The sequence below is a fragment of the Pseudorca crassidens genome, chromosome 3 (genome assembly GCF_039906515.1).
Source record: "Pseudorca crassidens isolate mPseCra1 chromosome 3, mPseCra1.hap1, whole genome shotgun sequence".
Lineage (NCBI taxonomy): Eukaryota > Metazoa > Chordata > Mammalia > Artiodactyla > Delphinidae > Pseudorca > Pseudorca crassidens.
In genome coordinates, this window is record NC_090298.1 from 19,455,856 (window position 1) to 19,470,728 (window position 14,873).

General features: G+C 33.8%; 1 protein-coding gene across 4 annotated transcripts in view; it reads right to left on the bottom strand.

Moving 5' to 3' along the window:
• The window catches only part of CDH12 (cadherin 12), a 986,970-nt gene that overhangs the window by 911,038 nt on the left and 61,059 nt on the right, over positions 1 to 14,873 (bottom strand). Inside the window, exon 2 of one of the 4 annotated variants that reach the window (XM_067730430.1) lies at positions 11,148 to 11,283. The exons of the other annotated variants lie outside the window; for them this stretch is intronic. The gene's annotated coding sequence lies outside the window, so the exon portion shown is untranslated. The remainder of the gene's footprint in view (positions 1 to 11,147; positions 11,284 to 14,873) is intronic. 4 annotated transcript variants of the gene reach the window in all.

A 14,873-nucleotide genomic window follows, 5' to 3' on the forward strand; every position in this document is an offset into this window, starting at 1 on the left:
TTTAGTTCAAGTAACACAATGATCAGAAGCTATCAATATTGAAATATCAAGGGAAGCACAATTCACTTTTACACCTTCCTGTTTGGATTATGATATTGATTTGTGAAATAATTTCAAAGAAAATAGTTATCATCTACTCATAACTTAATTGTAAACATAACTGAATATATTTAAATAATTAAATATGGTCAGTTCTGTTACAAATGTTTGAATGTCAATTCCCACAGACACATGAAAAATGAAATGTACCAATGGTCCTTGCACATGAGTTTCACACACTTTTCTTCTTGAACCTCTGAACATTTGTTCAGTGAATTCATTCTCTAGTGACTGTTCAGTCTTTTGGTTTATAACCTATAACAGCAAGAGTATAAATCTTAAAAGACGGACACACATGCCATTTCTTCCATTGTGCCGTAAGAATGGAAAGCTAGTGGCTAAAGATGTTTCAAATTTAGATAAAATTTGATTGTTTTCTTTCTGATCACTGAGTGATCATTTCATTTCTAAAATTTAGCTATGTTTATTTCATCAAGTGAAATAAACTCCATATATGTAATACAATATCTTAGAACCACAAAGAACATACAGTTTGGGGGAGTAAACAATAATTAAGATACAGAAATTCAACCAATTTCCTTATTCATTGATTAGCTAATTCAAGACTAGATTTTCTACCATAGGTTCATTGGGGCCCCTCTCTCTCTGGCTTACAGAAAGTGTTTAATGCATTTTTATATTTTATAAAAGACAGATAATACAAGCTTTATAAATTTACAAAAGAAATCCAATGAAAGTTTAATATGCACATATATACAGTATCATTGTTCACAATTAATTTGGAAATAATTTGATTTTGCTGAAAGGTTGAAAGAAAACCCTCAACAAATTCCATATATTCTTTATCCAGATTCTTGAATTGTTAACATTTTGCCTCACTTACTTTACCATTTGTGCTCTAACACCCAATGTATATTTTATTGAAATAGTTATGAGTAAATTGCAGATATTTTGTGTATTCCTATATTCTTTAGTTTCACTTCTCACAGAAAACCACTCTACAATTATTATAGAGGAATAAATTTTTCATCAATAATTATCAAACCCAATCTGTAGTCATATCCAAGTGTTGTCCTTTATATATGTATATTTTTTCCTTCTACGCTATCATGGTTATATAAATACATTATGGAAGGAAGGAAGGAGACAAGGAAGGAAGGAAGGGAACAAGGAAGGAAGGGAACAAGGAAGGAGACAAGGAAGGAAGGAAACAAGGAAAAAGGAGGTGGCAAAGTTTTTCCATACAGTAGAATTCTAACTAATAAGTGTAGAATGAATCATCAATATGGGCAATGAAATTAAAGGGTAAAGGTGTAATGAAGAACACGATATTATTTAATCTCAAATATTCTCCCCCAAATTATGTTTTACACATAAAAGAAAATATTGACTCTATACTGGAAAAATTAATCAAGTATCACTTTAATCACCTTAATGAAGGATCAAAGTGACCCTTACCACTAATGGGACACATTGTTACCACATTCCTTCTGATATGATACCCTGAGAAGGGTATGGCATCACTTATATTCTTGCCTAAAATGACTAACCTGAAACTTGTCAAGAAGAAGTATCTGAAAAAGTTCTAACTGTGGGTAATTCTATCAAATAACTTGCCTATATATACCCTTCACAGATACCAAGTTCATGAAAGACAAAGAAAGTCTGAGAAATTGTTACAGATTAAAGGACATTAAAGATATAAGAAAATGGTAAGCCCTGAATCCTGAAAGGAGGGTTAGCATATATTTTGTGTGCATATAATAAAAAACTAACACTAAGGTAACTCTGCTTGTCTTTCTCCTTAAAACAAATAAAAGAAAGCACCATTAGTGAAAACATGATATTTCAAGATCCATGGCAATCAAACTTCAGTTAAAGAATAACCACTTTATTCTTTATTCTCATGAGTCAGGACAATGGACAGTCATCAGAGCATGCTATGAAATGAGACCTATTTCTGGGCACCTAAGCACCGAGTCTAGGACTGCTCCCTCTTCCTCATTATTAAAGAAAGCTCACACCAAAAATGCACACCTTTAGAAACTGAAGCAGCTGAATGACACTAATGATATACTAAGGAGTCAATTTTAAAATGTCTACTGAATACAGAATATAAATATGATTCCCTGTAGTTATACCTGTTGTAGGCGAGAATGATATGTCTAGTCTATCATAGTAATTAATTATGTAAGAAAGCCTTTATTGATATAGATCTATTGGAGAGAGCCAATCACCTGGTTGAATATGAGAACACTCTGTTTTGGGCCAGCATAATTCACAGATTTACAGAAGACTGTGAGAAACCTGGAGTCCCATAGGACATGAGTTAGTGACTATTACCAGTATCTTCTAGGGTAGATCATTTTTACTAGTTAAAGTACAGGAAACTTGTCAGACTATTTTTTAGCTGCCATTTAAATATTTATAGTTTCAAAAACAACTTGTTTTTCACCTTGGGTGTATGCATATGTATAACTTCCTTTCTATACAATCAGACCAGGTAAAATCTATAGGTTAGAATAGGACTCGTTTTGAAGTTTAAGTCTTCTGAGACATAAATCTTACAGAAGATATAATTTGATACAATGCATTAAACAGAAATATCCTCACCGAATAAAACTTCTGTACACATATCTAGTTTATTACATGCATTATAGTTTAAATTAATTAAATGTTTTACTGACATTTTTCATAATTTTAAAATCTGGTGATACATGCACTGAGATGTGCACACATCACTAATTTTATTTTTTTTTAATTATCAGACAATTCTACCTGTAATAGGTTTTTAAAATCTATTTTGCAATTGTATACCCCTTAAATTTCTTGGTAAAAAGACCTACCTGTATAAAGTAAATTTTCAAAACTTTCAGAAGATAATATATTTTACTATAATATAATTTTACTTATTATAAGGACATAGTCCTTAGAGTATGCACAACTTTTTAAACAGGATACACACAACAAGTAGCATAAAAAAAGCTCTCATAAAATCAACTACATTAAAGTTTAAATATTAAATGTGGAATCTAATTTTAAAAAAAGAAAAGAAACAAATGAAATTATTTACAAAACAGAAACAGACTTATAGATATCAAAAACAAACTTATGGTTACCAAAGGGAAAACGTGCTGGGGGAATGGATAAATCAGAAGCCTGGGATGAACACACACACACTACTATAAATAAGACAGATAACCTACAAGAATTACTGCATAGCACAGGGAACTCTGCTCAATATTCTGTGATAATCTATATGAGAAAAGAATCTGAAAAAATGAACGTAGGTTTATGTATAACTGAATCACTTTGCTGTATACATGAAACTAACACAATATGGTAAATCAACTATACTCCAATAAAAAAAGTTTAAATATTAAAAGAAAGGCTATTAAAAGAATATATAAAGGATTCCTACAAATCTAAAATAAAATGATTAACAATAAAGTTGAAACAAAAAATGGACAAAGTTAAGAAGGTGGGTTAAGGGAAACCACAATGGCCAATAAACTTCTGAGAAAATGCTACATCTCATTATAATCAAGGAATTGGAAGTGAAAAAAATCATTAGAAAATTCAGTTTAACTATCATCCTGGCAAAACCACCACCTGATTTCTAACTATTAACAAGGATGTAGAAAACAGAGGCTATTTCTTTAAATTCCATTTCTATATGTATGCATTTAAAAATGTTCATTCCATATACACAAAATTCTACTTCTAGATACCCTACAAATTTGCTTGTACAGGTACAGAGAGACATGCATAAGAACTCTTATAATAGATTCATTTGCAGTTAGAAAAAATTAAATCAACAAGGGATGGATAAATAAATACCAGAATACATCTAGTGGAACCGTGCAACAGTCAAAATGTGTACAACTGACTACATTTGTTAATATGCATGAATTACTAGAATATTATATTGAATGATGAAGTCAGACTGCAGAAGGATAGTCAAATTATAAGTCCGTTTTGTATGCTTTAATATATTTAAAACAGTACTCTAGAATACACTCTGATAGGATGGGAGAGAAAGAGAAAATGGAATACGTACTTGGGAGACTTCAACTTAGTAAGTAGGATTTTATTCCCTAAGATAGGTGGTGAGTACACATTACTCATTAAATGTCCTGTATCATTCTACATGCATAAGACATTTCATTACACCTACATACTTTTATACTTATTGTATGTATTTGACCATGATTGGAATGTTGGCAAAACAGACTATACTGAATCTAATGCATATGGATTTTAAAAAATCCACTTTGCCTAGGAATTGATTTTATTTTTAATACAATTTTATAAAGTCCTGGGACCTTTTGAATGCTAAGCCACTGCATGGTAAAAAGACAAAATGAATACCCAGTTTTCTTGAGGTATTTGAATGTAAGAATACAATTAGCTTGGACTTTGAATGCCATTCAGTACATAAGCACTACATTATTAATCAATAGGCATTTCAGATTGACCCCTTTACACTGGCATTTCAACATAAAAACATTATTTTTTGAACTGAGAGAACTGCTCCGTTTGCATCTTCTACTGAACCAGAGAAAGTAAATTAAATCAAGATGCAGCTATCTCAAGAGAATATTAGCTTTATTGAGTGGTAAAACAGATTAAACCCAACCAAACCCATTCAAATCAGAGTTTATTAAAAAAGGAGGAAAATTTTATAATATAATAATCACCTAAATATATGAAGCTTACAGTCACTGTGGAATATTTACTTACGGTTTTTAATACACTATCTTGCTTATTGCAAGGAGTTGTGAACCAAAATTATTAACACTAATTATACCTAGCCACCCGTAATGAGTAGCATTGAGCAAAGTTATACCTACAATTTCTTTAAAAATATATTGTTTGGAGGCTGGGGAATGACCGTTTACTACAGTTAAACAAAATATAATTTCCCCTTATATCAAAGCTGTATATAAAAATAATAAATTATAACGGGACGTTAGAATAGTGTCATTTTTAAAGGCAGTATTTCTCTTTGACCTCACATTTTCAGTATAGAACATAGTCATTTAAACTATGGTCTCTGAGTAAAAAAAGGAAAGTGCTTCTTAATAGGCTGATTGTATAATTCAATGTAGTTATCAGGTATTGCAGTTATAAATTCAGTGAAAATATTCAGAAAAATTTGATCTTGGTATTTGGAATTGTTATGTAACTCTTCTTACTATTAGGATATAGCAGAAAGACTGAACTCACATCAATTTTCAAAAAAGTATAACTATTTAATCTCAGATTCTGTTTCTTATAAACTATAGTATTCATATAATCTATTTTCTTCTATAAATTTTAGTCAAGACCACATCAGAAAGGAAATATCTTAATTCAATTCTAAGTAAAATGCAGTTTGAAAATTCTATCATCTGGAAACTAAATATGTATCACAATGCATTCCAAAATAAACAGAACTGATTTTCAATTGAAAAACTTCATTCAAAAACATTCCGTTATTGGGCTTCCCTGGCGGTGCAGTGGTTGAGAGTCTGCCTGCCGATGCAGGGGACACGGGTTCGTGCCCCGGTCCGGGAAGATCCCACATGCCGTGGAGCGGCTGGGCCCGTGAGCCATAGCCGCTGAGCCTGCGCGTCCGGAGCCTGTGCTCCACAACGGAAGAGGCCACAACAGTGAGAGGCCCACGTACCGCAAAAAAATCAAACAAACAAACAAACAAAAAAACATTCAGTTATTGAGTGTTTATTATGTTCCCAGAACTGAGACAAGACACAATTTTGAAAAAGATATGCAAACAGCCCTAAAGCATCTGTAACCTAAATAGGTTTGAAGTGTAGAGTGTGATTTGTCCACGTGGTAGTGATCTTTTTATTAGCATAGTTGTAAATAAAGTTTTGTTTTCTGAGAATTAAAGGTGACTGGAACTCAGAACATCAACATTTCAGTAATGTGAAACTGAGAGAAGCTATATTCAGTTCTTTAACTTCACCTTTAAAGAAAAGAGGGAAACTATTAAGGACATAGGTGGGATGATCTCAACACTGGGAGTCAGGACACATAGCCTCTACCTGAGTTTGCCACTGACTTCCTGTTTAGTCATAAACGATCACTTATGTTCTCTGGGCCTTTTAAAAAAAAAAGTCTATTAATCCCTTATTGGTCATATTATTTGCAAATATCTTCTCCCATTCAGTAGATTGTATTTTCATTTTGTTTATGGTTTCCTTTGCTGTGCAAGTGCTTTTAAGTTTAATTAGAGCTCATTTGTTTACTTTTGCTTTTATTTTTTTCTTTTTTACTTTAAGAAATGAATCTGAAAAAATATTGCTGTGATTTATATCAAAATATTGCTGTGACTTATGTGTTCTGCCTGTTTTCCTCTAGGAGTTTTATAGTATCCAGTTTTACATTTAGGTCTTTAATCCATTTTGAGTTTATTTTTGTATATGGTGCTGGAGAATCTTTTAATTTCATTCTTGTACATGTAGCTGTCCAGTTTCCCAGCACCACTTATTGAAGAGACTGTCTTTTGTCCATTGTATATTCTTGCCTTCTTTGTCACTGATTAATTGACCATAGGTGCATGGGTTTATTTTGGGGCTCTTTATCTTCTTCCATTGATCTAGATGTCTACTTATGTGCCAGTACCATACTCTTTTGATTACTGTAGATTTGTACTATAGTCTGAAGTCAGGGAGCATGATTCCTCCAGCTCCCCTTCTTTCTCAAGACTTTTTTGGCTGTTTGGGGTCTTTTGTGTTTCAATACAAATTTTTAAATTATTTGTTCTAGTTTTGTGAAAAACGCCATTAGTAATTTAATAGGGACTGCACTGAATCTGTAGAGATAGCCTTGGGTAGTATGGTCATTTTAACAATGTTAATTCTTCCAATCCACCAACACAGTATATCTTTCCACCTGTTTATGCTGTCTTCAGTTTCTTTCATCAGTGTCTTAGAGTTTTCAGAGTAGAGGTTTTTTGCCTCCTTAGGTAGGTTTGTTCCTAGGTATTTTATTCTTTTTAATGTGATAGTAAATGGGATTGTTTTCTTAATTTCTCTTTCTGATACTTTACTAGTATATAGAAATACAACAGATTTCTGTATATTAATTTTATATCCTGTATCTTTACTGAATTCATTGATGAGTTCTAGTAGTTTTCTGGTGGTGTCTTTAGGATTTCCTATGTATTATATCATGACATCTGCAAACAGTGACAGTTTTCTTTCTTTCTTTCCAATTTGGATTCCTTTTACTTCTTTTTCTTCTCTGATAACTGTGGCTAGAACTTCCAAAACTATGTTGAATAAAAGTGGTAAGAGTGTACATCCTTGTCTTGGTCCTAATCTTAGAGAAAATGTTTTCAGTTTTTCACCATTGAGTATGATATTACCTATGGGTTTGTCATATATGGGCTTTATGATGTTGAGGTAGGTTCCCTCTATGCTCACTTTCTGAAGAGTTTTTATAATAAATGGATGTTGAATTTTATCAAAAGCTTTTTCTGCATCTATTGAGATGATCGTATGATTTTTTATTCTTCAATTTGTTAATGTGTGTATCACATTGCTTGATTTGCAGATATTGAAAAATCCTTGCATCCCAGGGATAAATCTCACTTGATCCTTTTAAAGTATTGCTGGATTCAGTTTGCTAGTGTTTTACTGAGGAATCTTGCATCTATGTTCATCAGTGATATTGGCCTGTAGTTTTCTTTTTTTGTGACATCTTTGTCTGGTTTTGGTATCAGGGTGATGCTGGCCTCATAGAATAAGTTTGGAAGTGTTCCTTCCACTGCAAGATTTTGGAATAGTTTCATAAGGATAGGTGTTAGCTCTTCTCTAAATGTTTGGTAGAATTCACCTGTGAAGCCACCTGGTCCTGGACTTTTGTTTGTTGGGATTTTTAAACTTACTGATTAAATTTAATTACTGTAATTGGTCTGTTTATATTTTCTATTTCTTCCTGGTTCAGTCTTGGGACATTGTACCTTTCTAAGAATTTCTTCTAGGTTGCCCATTTTACTGGCATATAGTCGTTTGTAGGAGTCTCTTATGATCCTTTGTATTTCTGTGGTATTGGTTATAACTTCTTCTTTTGCATTTTCTGATTTTATTGATTTGGGCCCTCTCCCTTTTTTCTTGATGAGTCTGGCTAAAGGCTTATCAATTTTGTTTATATTTTCAAAGAACTAGCTTTTTGTTTCACTGATCATTTCTATTGAGCTCATATGACTCAATATCAAAAAAAAAACAACCTTATTAAAAAGTGGGTCTAAAGCACTCTAAAAAATAAAGTGTACTTCAAAAAAAAAAAAAAAGAAAGTGGATAGAAGAACTGAACAGACATTTTTCTGAAGGGGAAATACAGATGGCCAACAGGCACATGAAAAGATGCTCAACATCACTAATCGTCAGGGAAATGCAAATCAAAACCACAATGAACTATCACCTCACACCTGTCAGAATGGCTATCATCAAAAAGAGCACCAATAACAAATGTTGGTGAGGATGTGGAAAAAAGGGAACACTCGTACACTACTGATAGCACTGTAAATTGGTGCAGCCATTGGAAAACAATATGGAGGTTTCTCAAAAAACTAAAAATAGAAATACCATATGATGCAGCAATACCACTTCTGGGTACATATCTGAAAAAAAACCCACTAATTTGAAAAGATACATGCACCCCAATGTTCATAGCCGCATTATTTACAATAGCCACGATATGGAAGCAACCTAAATGTCAATCAACAGATGAATGGTTAAAATACACACACACACACACACACACGCACGCATACAATGGAATACTACTCAGCCATAAAAAGAATGAAATTTTGCCATTTGCATCAACATAGATGGACTTGGAGGGTATTATGCTAAGTGAAATAAGTCAGACAGAGAAACACAAATAATGCATGATATCAATTATATGTGGAATCTAAAAAACACAATAAACTTGGGAATATAACATAAAAGAAGCAGAATCACAGATATAGAGAACAAACTAATGATTACCAGTTAGGAGGGAAGGGCAATATAGGGGTGGGGAAGTGTGAGCTACAATACCACTGGGTTTAAGATAGGCTACAAGGATGTATTACATAACATGGGGTATACAGCCAATATTTTATAATAACTGTAAATGGAGTGTAAACTTTAGAAATTGTATAATTTTTTTTAATTGCTGAGATAAAAGTGAAGAAGATATACTAGATAACCTATATCCTATAATTATGAGGAAAAACCTTATCCCATGTAAAAGTAAACAAAAAACTCAACAACTAATTAGATATTCCTCTTCCAATATCATTATTTTGCAGTGAGATAAAAAAATTGTTAAAAGAAAATAACTAAAATATTTGAAATATAACTTTGTTAAAGAATTATATCCTCTCCTTGCTTAAACTGTTTTGACATCAGCATTCATTATGATCTCTTGTGGCAAGTCACCTACCCTGCCAAAAACAACAGAAAAAAAACTTAAATCTTTTTCTTAAAAAAGTACTAATTACTTCTAATTCTCACAGGCATGAAGCTATTCTTTTTAAATTTTTCTTTAGAGGAAGAAAATGAAGAGCTAAATAGGCTATATTATGAACAAATTCCTCAGACTCATCCTTGTCAGTAAGTAGATTGGGGACAAACATGATGGGTAAAAAACAATTCTAACATTTTCTTATGATATTTTATGGAAATCCAAGATAGGACTCTTGACAATTTTTAGTTTAGAAAGGATACCTAGAGATTTATGTATTTACTGGCCCATTTTATTTTGCCTTAAATTTCAGCCAACTGAAAGCCAGTGCCTCTGGAATCTTCTTTCCTTAAAAAGAGACAGACAGGCATACATACACCCCACTTTTTATAATAGGACCCATATAAAACATGCTACACTTACTGGGTTGTACTGACTGTTGTTTTTTCAAGCCTTAAGCACACAATCAATACAAGGGGTGCCTCCAAGTTTCCACAGGTATTTGCAGGCCCCCCAGGAGTGGACTTTTAAAGTACCCCATCCTCCTTACAACTGTGTTAAGTCTAAAAGCTGATTACAGAAGAGCCCTTTTCTGGTATTGATAAATAGTATTGGGAGAAAGAATGCCCCATATCTCTGTTTTTCATAGACACATGCGCAAGACGTCTACAAGAGGACAAAAGGTGAAGAAAAGCAAAAACAGAGGTGGGATACAGAGAATGAGGGCATCCTATTTTTTCAGGTTTTGATTGTGTCAGCAACTCCTATAGATTTCTCATGCTTGAGAATCTATACATTTATTTTAGGCTTCACTTGGCTAGAATCATTTTTATTTCTCCATTCCGATAACAAAAGACAAAGTAGACTAATATTTCCTTATGGTGTATAGTATTGATCATCGTGGTAACACTAACAAATTCTTAGATTAGATAAGAATATTAAAGATAATTTCTAATTCCTTTAGTCATACAGTGTCACTGAATGAGAATAAAGGACTTCTAAAACATATACACATGATTTGCAGTTAATGGTAGCAGTTGGTTATTAGCTTTAGAATATACTCTCCATTCTATTTTGTAGTCTTATCGTCCAGTTTGTGTGATCCTGTTTTGTTTATTTAGGATAACAACTGTTTTGGGGAATTGGGGAGGAAAAGCTAAACTTCATATAGATATTTATTGTGTGCCTACTATAGGTTAAGTGCTTTACTCAATTTTATATTTAAATATTTCCCACAACCCTAGGGCATTATACCAATAAATTTTAAAATGTCTCTGCTGGTAGTTAGTCTGTAAGGAGGAGCTTTTCCAATCGGACTGCAGTATCCACGCAAAACAGATCAGCTGTGCCAAGCTAAATTATAGTGTCCGTCGTAGATGATCTAAGCTCAAACTCAGCGCACAAGTGGATAACACAAATTGACTCAGAACACAAAGCTGAAGATATTAGAAAATACATCTAAAAGTAAATCCAAATGAATGCATTTGATACAATAACACTATTGACTGTTCCAAAACACCATGGTTTACCCTGTCAGATCCTTGTCGAGATAATTCTGACACATTTCATGTCCCCAATCATGCAAATATTCTACACTATCAACCCCTCCATTTTGAAAAACTCACTGTTTTCCAGGTGTGTAGTCTCTCTCGCTGCAGCAAGTAATAAACCTAACTTTGTCAAGTATATTCCTGGAGGTCTTTGGCTGATGGGCATTGACAATGACTAGTGTCCACATTTCATACTAAAAACATAGCAAACCTGAAAGAAGACATTACGTTTATACAAAAGCCTATTGTGTCAGATCTTTAAGAAACAATAACCTAGTCCATTCTCTCAATTTACAGATGAGGCAACTGATGAAGGGAGAGATAAATGACTTGATCAAAGTCCAGTTTTGATTACCCTTAAACTTTAGTGAGAAACATTTCCTCCTATTCTCTTAATTTCTATTTATTATAAAATGTTATTGCCACAATAAAAATATCAAAAATATCAACTTGTAATTGAAGGAACAATTTAATTATAGTAAGATAAATCTAAATTTGTATAAAAATATTTTAACTTTTAATTATTTTCATTTCTCATTTACAGAACAAAAGAAGCTCCTACACAAAATATCTATATCCTTATCAGAGATTAGTGAACTATACCAGTTTTTGTATGGTCTTTGGACTGCCTTTGCATTTGAGCCACAGCATCAACTCGTTGCTGGGTCTCCCATTTGCTGTCCTACCCCGTAGATTTGGAGTTGTCAGCCTCCATAATCACATGACCTAATTCCTTAAAACAGTTAGCTTTCTCTCTCTCTCTCTCTCTGTGCATACACACACACACACACACACACACACACACACACACACACACACACTGGCTCTGTTTCTCTGGGGAGCTCTAACTAATACAGGGGACACAATTAACTCCAGAGTCACATAAAACAAACAGGTAAACACATCACTCTATAACAATAACAAGCAGTGATGGATAGGATAGTAAGAAAGAAAGTAGGTGTAAGGAAGTGATGTGTGATATGGTATGGTAGGGGGGCTATTTTGGAAAGGATGACTAGAAAAAGTCAATTTAAAGAAATGATATTTTAGGGAATTCACTTTTGGTCCAGTGGCTAGGACTCCATGCTTTCACTGCTGAGGTCATGGATTTGATCCCTGGTCAGGGAACTAAGATCCTGCAAGCCGCGTGGTGCAGCCGAAAAAAAAAGTGATATTTTAGTAGAGACCTGAAATAAGAAATGAATTAACCATGGGAAGTTTTGAGGGATCAATTCTGCCATAGGGAACTACAAGTACAAAGCCCTTGAGTCATGTGTGTGGAGGAACAGCAAGAAGGCCACAGTGATTTGACAAGAAGACATTGTGTGAATAAGTTCAGAGAGGAAGGTAGCATAGGGAGCTATTACTAATATATTCCACCAAGAAAGTACGGTGGCCTTTGGGAACAGCGCATGAAAAAGGCTGAATTAGAAGTGAACTCTAGTTCCATGGTGCTGGCAAAGAAGCTAGTGCTGGGATCTCTACAAGTTACCCCATTCTGAAATACCACCCAGCAGAATACATGTCCTCAAAGTGGAATGGACTGTCAGAAGAGAGGGTCAAGGTTGGAACTCATTTGAAACTACAAAATAAGGGAAACAACACATAAAAATGCTGTGGACTTATTGCACTCAAGAGTAAAAGGATCAACTCTAGGAATGAGTGGAAGGAGAAATTCTACTGAAAAGGAAAAATAAAGTTGGTTTCTACTTGTATCTCAGAAATCTTAGGACTTTTAATAAACCCGTTATACATATTTCTATGATAATGTGAAGCTAAACTTAGTTGATAGGGGAAATGTACGTGAGAGCAAAATGCCACGTAAGGTGGGCAGAAATCATGCCTGATTAATGTGTACGATTCACAGCCAGTGTATATTTACAAAGTTTATTTAAGTCCTGACATATTCCATAGTTCAATCTCAAAGTATTATACTTCATGTAGTACTAAGAATGCTGTTTGATGACTGTAAAAATACTAGTACCTGGAGAAAAGCCTAATAACATTTAAAGATGCTTGTTTTTAATAATGTTCTGGATTCAGAGGGAAATTCAGGCTCAAACTTCTATATGCAAAAAAAATATTAAGCACTAGTTAAAAGTAACTGCATTGCCCATTAATTATATATGACATATGTACATATGTAAACATATGTATAGATAATATGAACATATATATGTATATATATTTTCCCCCATAGGTAATTATTACTTCCATTAATTAACTGGAAAAGCACAGGTTTTTCTCAAGGTAAAGTGGAATCCTTACTTGGTTGTGCTTTATGCTTAGACAGATCAGCCTTGACAGCAGGAGTTACATTATAACTTTAAGATTTATCATTGTTACATAGAAGTTACAGGTTAAAAGATGCCACAATCAAAACTAGATTTGTGTCATTTCTGAAATCAATACATCACTGACACAAAATTACAGTCCATAACATTATCTTGGGGTCATGGTGGTTCACAATGATATACTTGAAAACCTCATTTCAGGAATCAGGAGGATGCTTGAGTCTGCCACGCTGCTGAGCCAAAATGAAAATTGTATTTTAACTGATATAATATATCCATTCAAATATATTATGTTTTATTTAATTCAGAGAGTTAGAATGTTGAAATAATTAAAAAGTAATTTTGGAATAAACAAATATATGGGGCAACAGGGAACTGTGGGTAATAAAAACACTGATGTAAATATTACATTTTCTTCCTTTCAGTAAGATTGGCACACATTGTAAATTGGCTTCATGAGATTTATATAGAGGTTGGAAAGATCGAGAAAGCAGATTGAAATAGAAACAGCACATTCAGGACTTTCCTGGTGGCGCAATGGTTAAGAATCCGCCTGCCAATGCAGGGGACCTGGGTCCGATCCCTGGTCCTGGAAGATCCCACATGCCGTGGAGCAACTAAGCCCGTGCGCCGCAACTACTGAAGTCTGTGTGCCTAGAGCCCATGCTCCACAACAAGAGAAGCCACCACAATGAGAAGCCCACGCACCACAACGAACAGTAGCCCGAGCTCGCCGCGGCTAGAGAAAGCCCACGTGCAGCAACGAAGACACAACGCAGCCAAAAGCAAATAAATAAAAAAAAAATAAATAGCATATTCTACTTATGCTACAAAGTACACATATACTTGTTTATTATATGGTCCTATTACTTCTTCATAATTTCCCTGAGTATTTATTATCTCTAGATGAGATAAGTAAGTTCATGGACATTCAGCAAGGAATTAGAACAGCTAGAATATTCATCCAGATCTTGGACTAGTTAAAAACAAATAAAGAGCAAGCCAAGAAATCCACTACAGATGAATACATATAACAATAATTAATTTCTGGGTATTCTCCCACTTTAAATTTTATATCTTTTGATCATTTTTACTTTTTAATCATTAATTCCATAAAATCGATGTTTCGCACCTACTACTTAAGAAACACTAGTGACACAGGAATAATTGTTCCGTGTCTATTCTGCAAGGAGCTCACAGCCTTTGTACAAGTGTGTATGTGCTCACGTGTGTGGAGCTGAGGGAGGCTGGGACTGGGCAATTATAGTACAATATGTTATTGCTTATGATAACTGCTTCCACAGAGCTCTATAGGCACCAGGGGACACATTTCTAACCACACTCTGACATGGGGAAGGATTTTCAGAGAGAAGTATAGTTTAAATTTAGAGAAACAGGAATTTTCTAGGAAAAAAATAAGTATGATATGGGGGTTGTGAGCAATTTTAGAGCTGTGAAAAAGGGTATTTAAAATCAGAAAAATAATTTTTGACTGGTGTGTTAAATG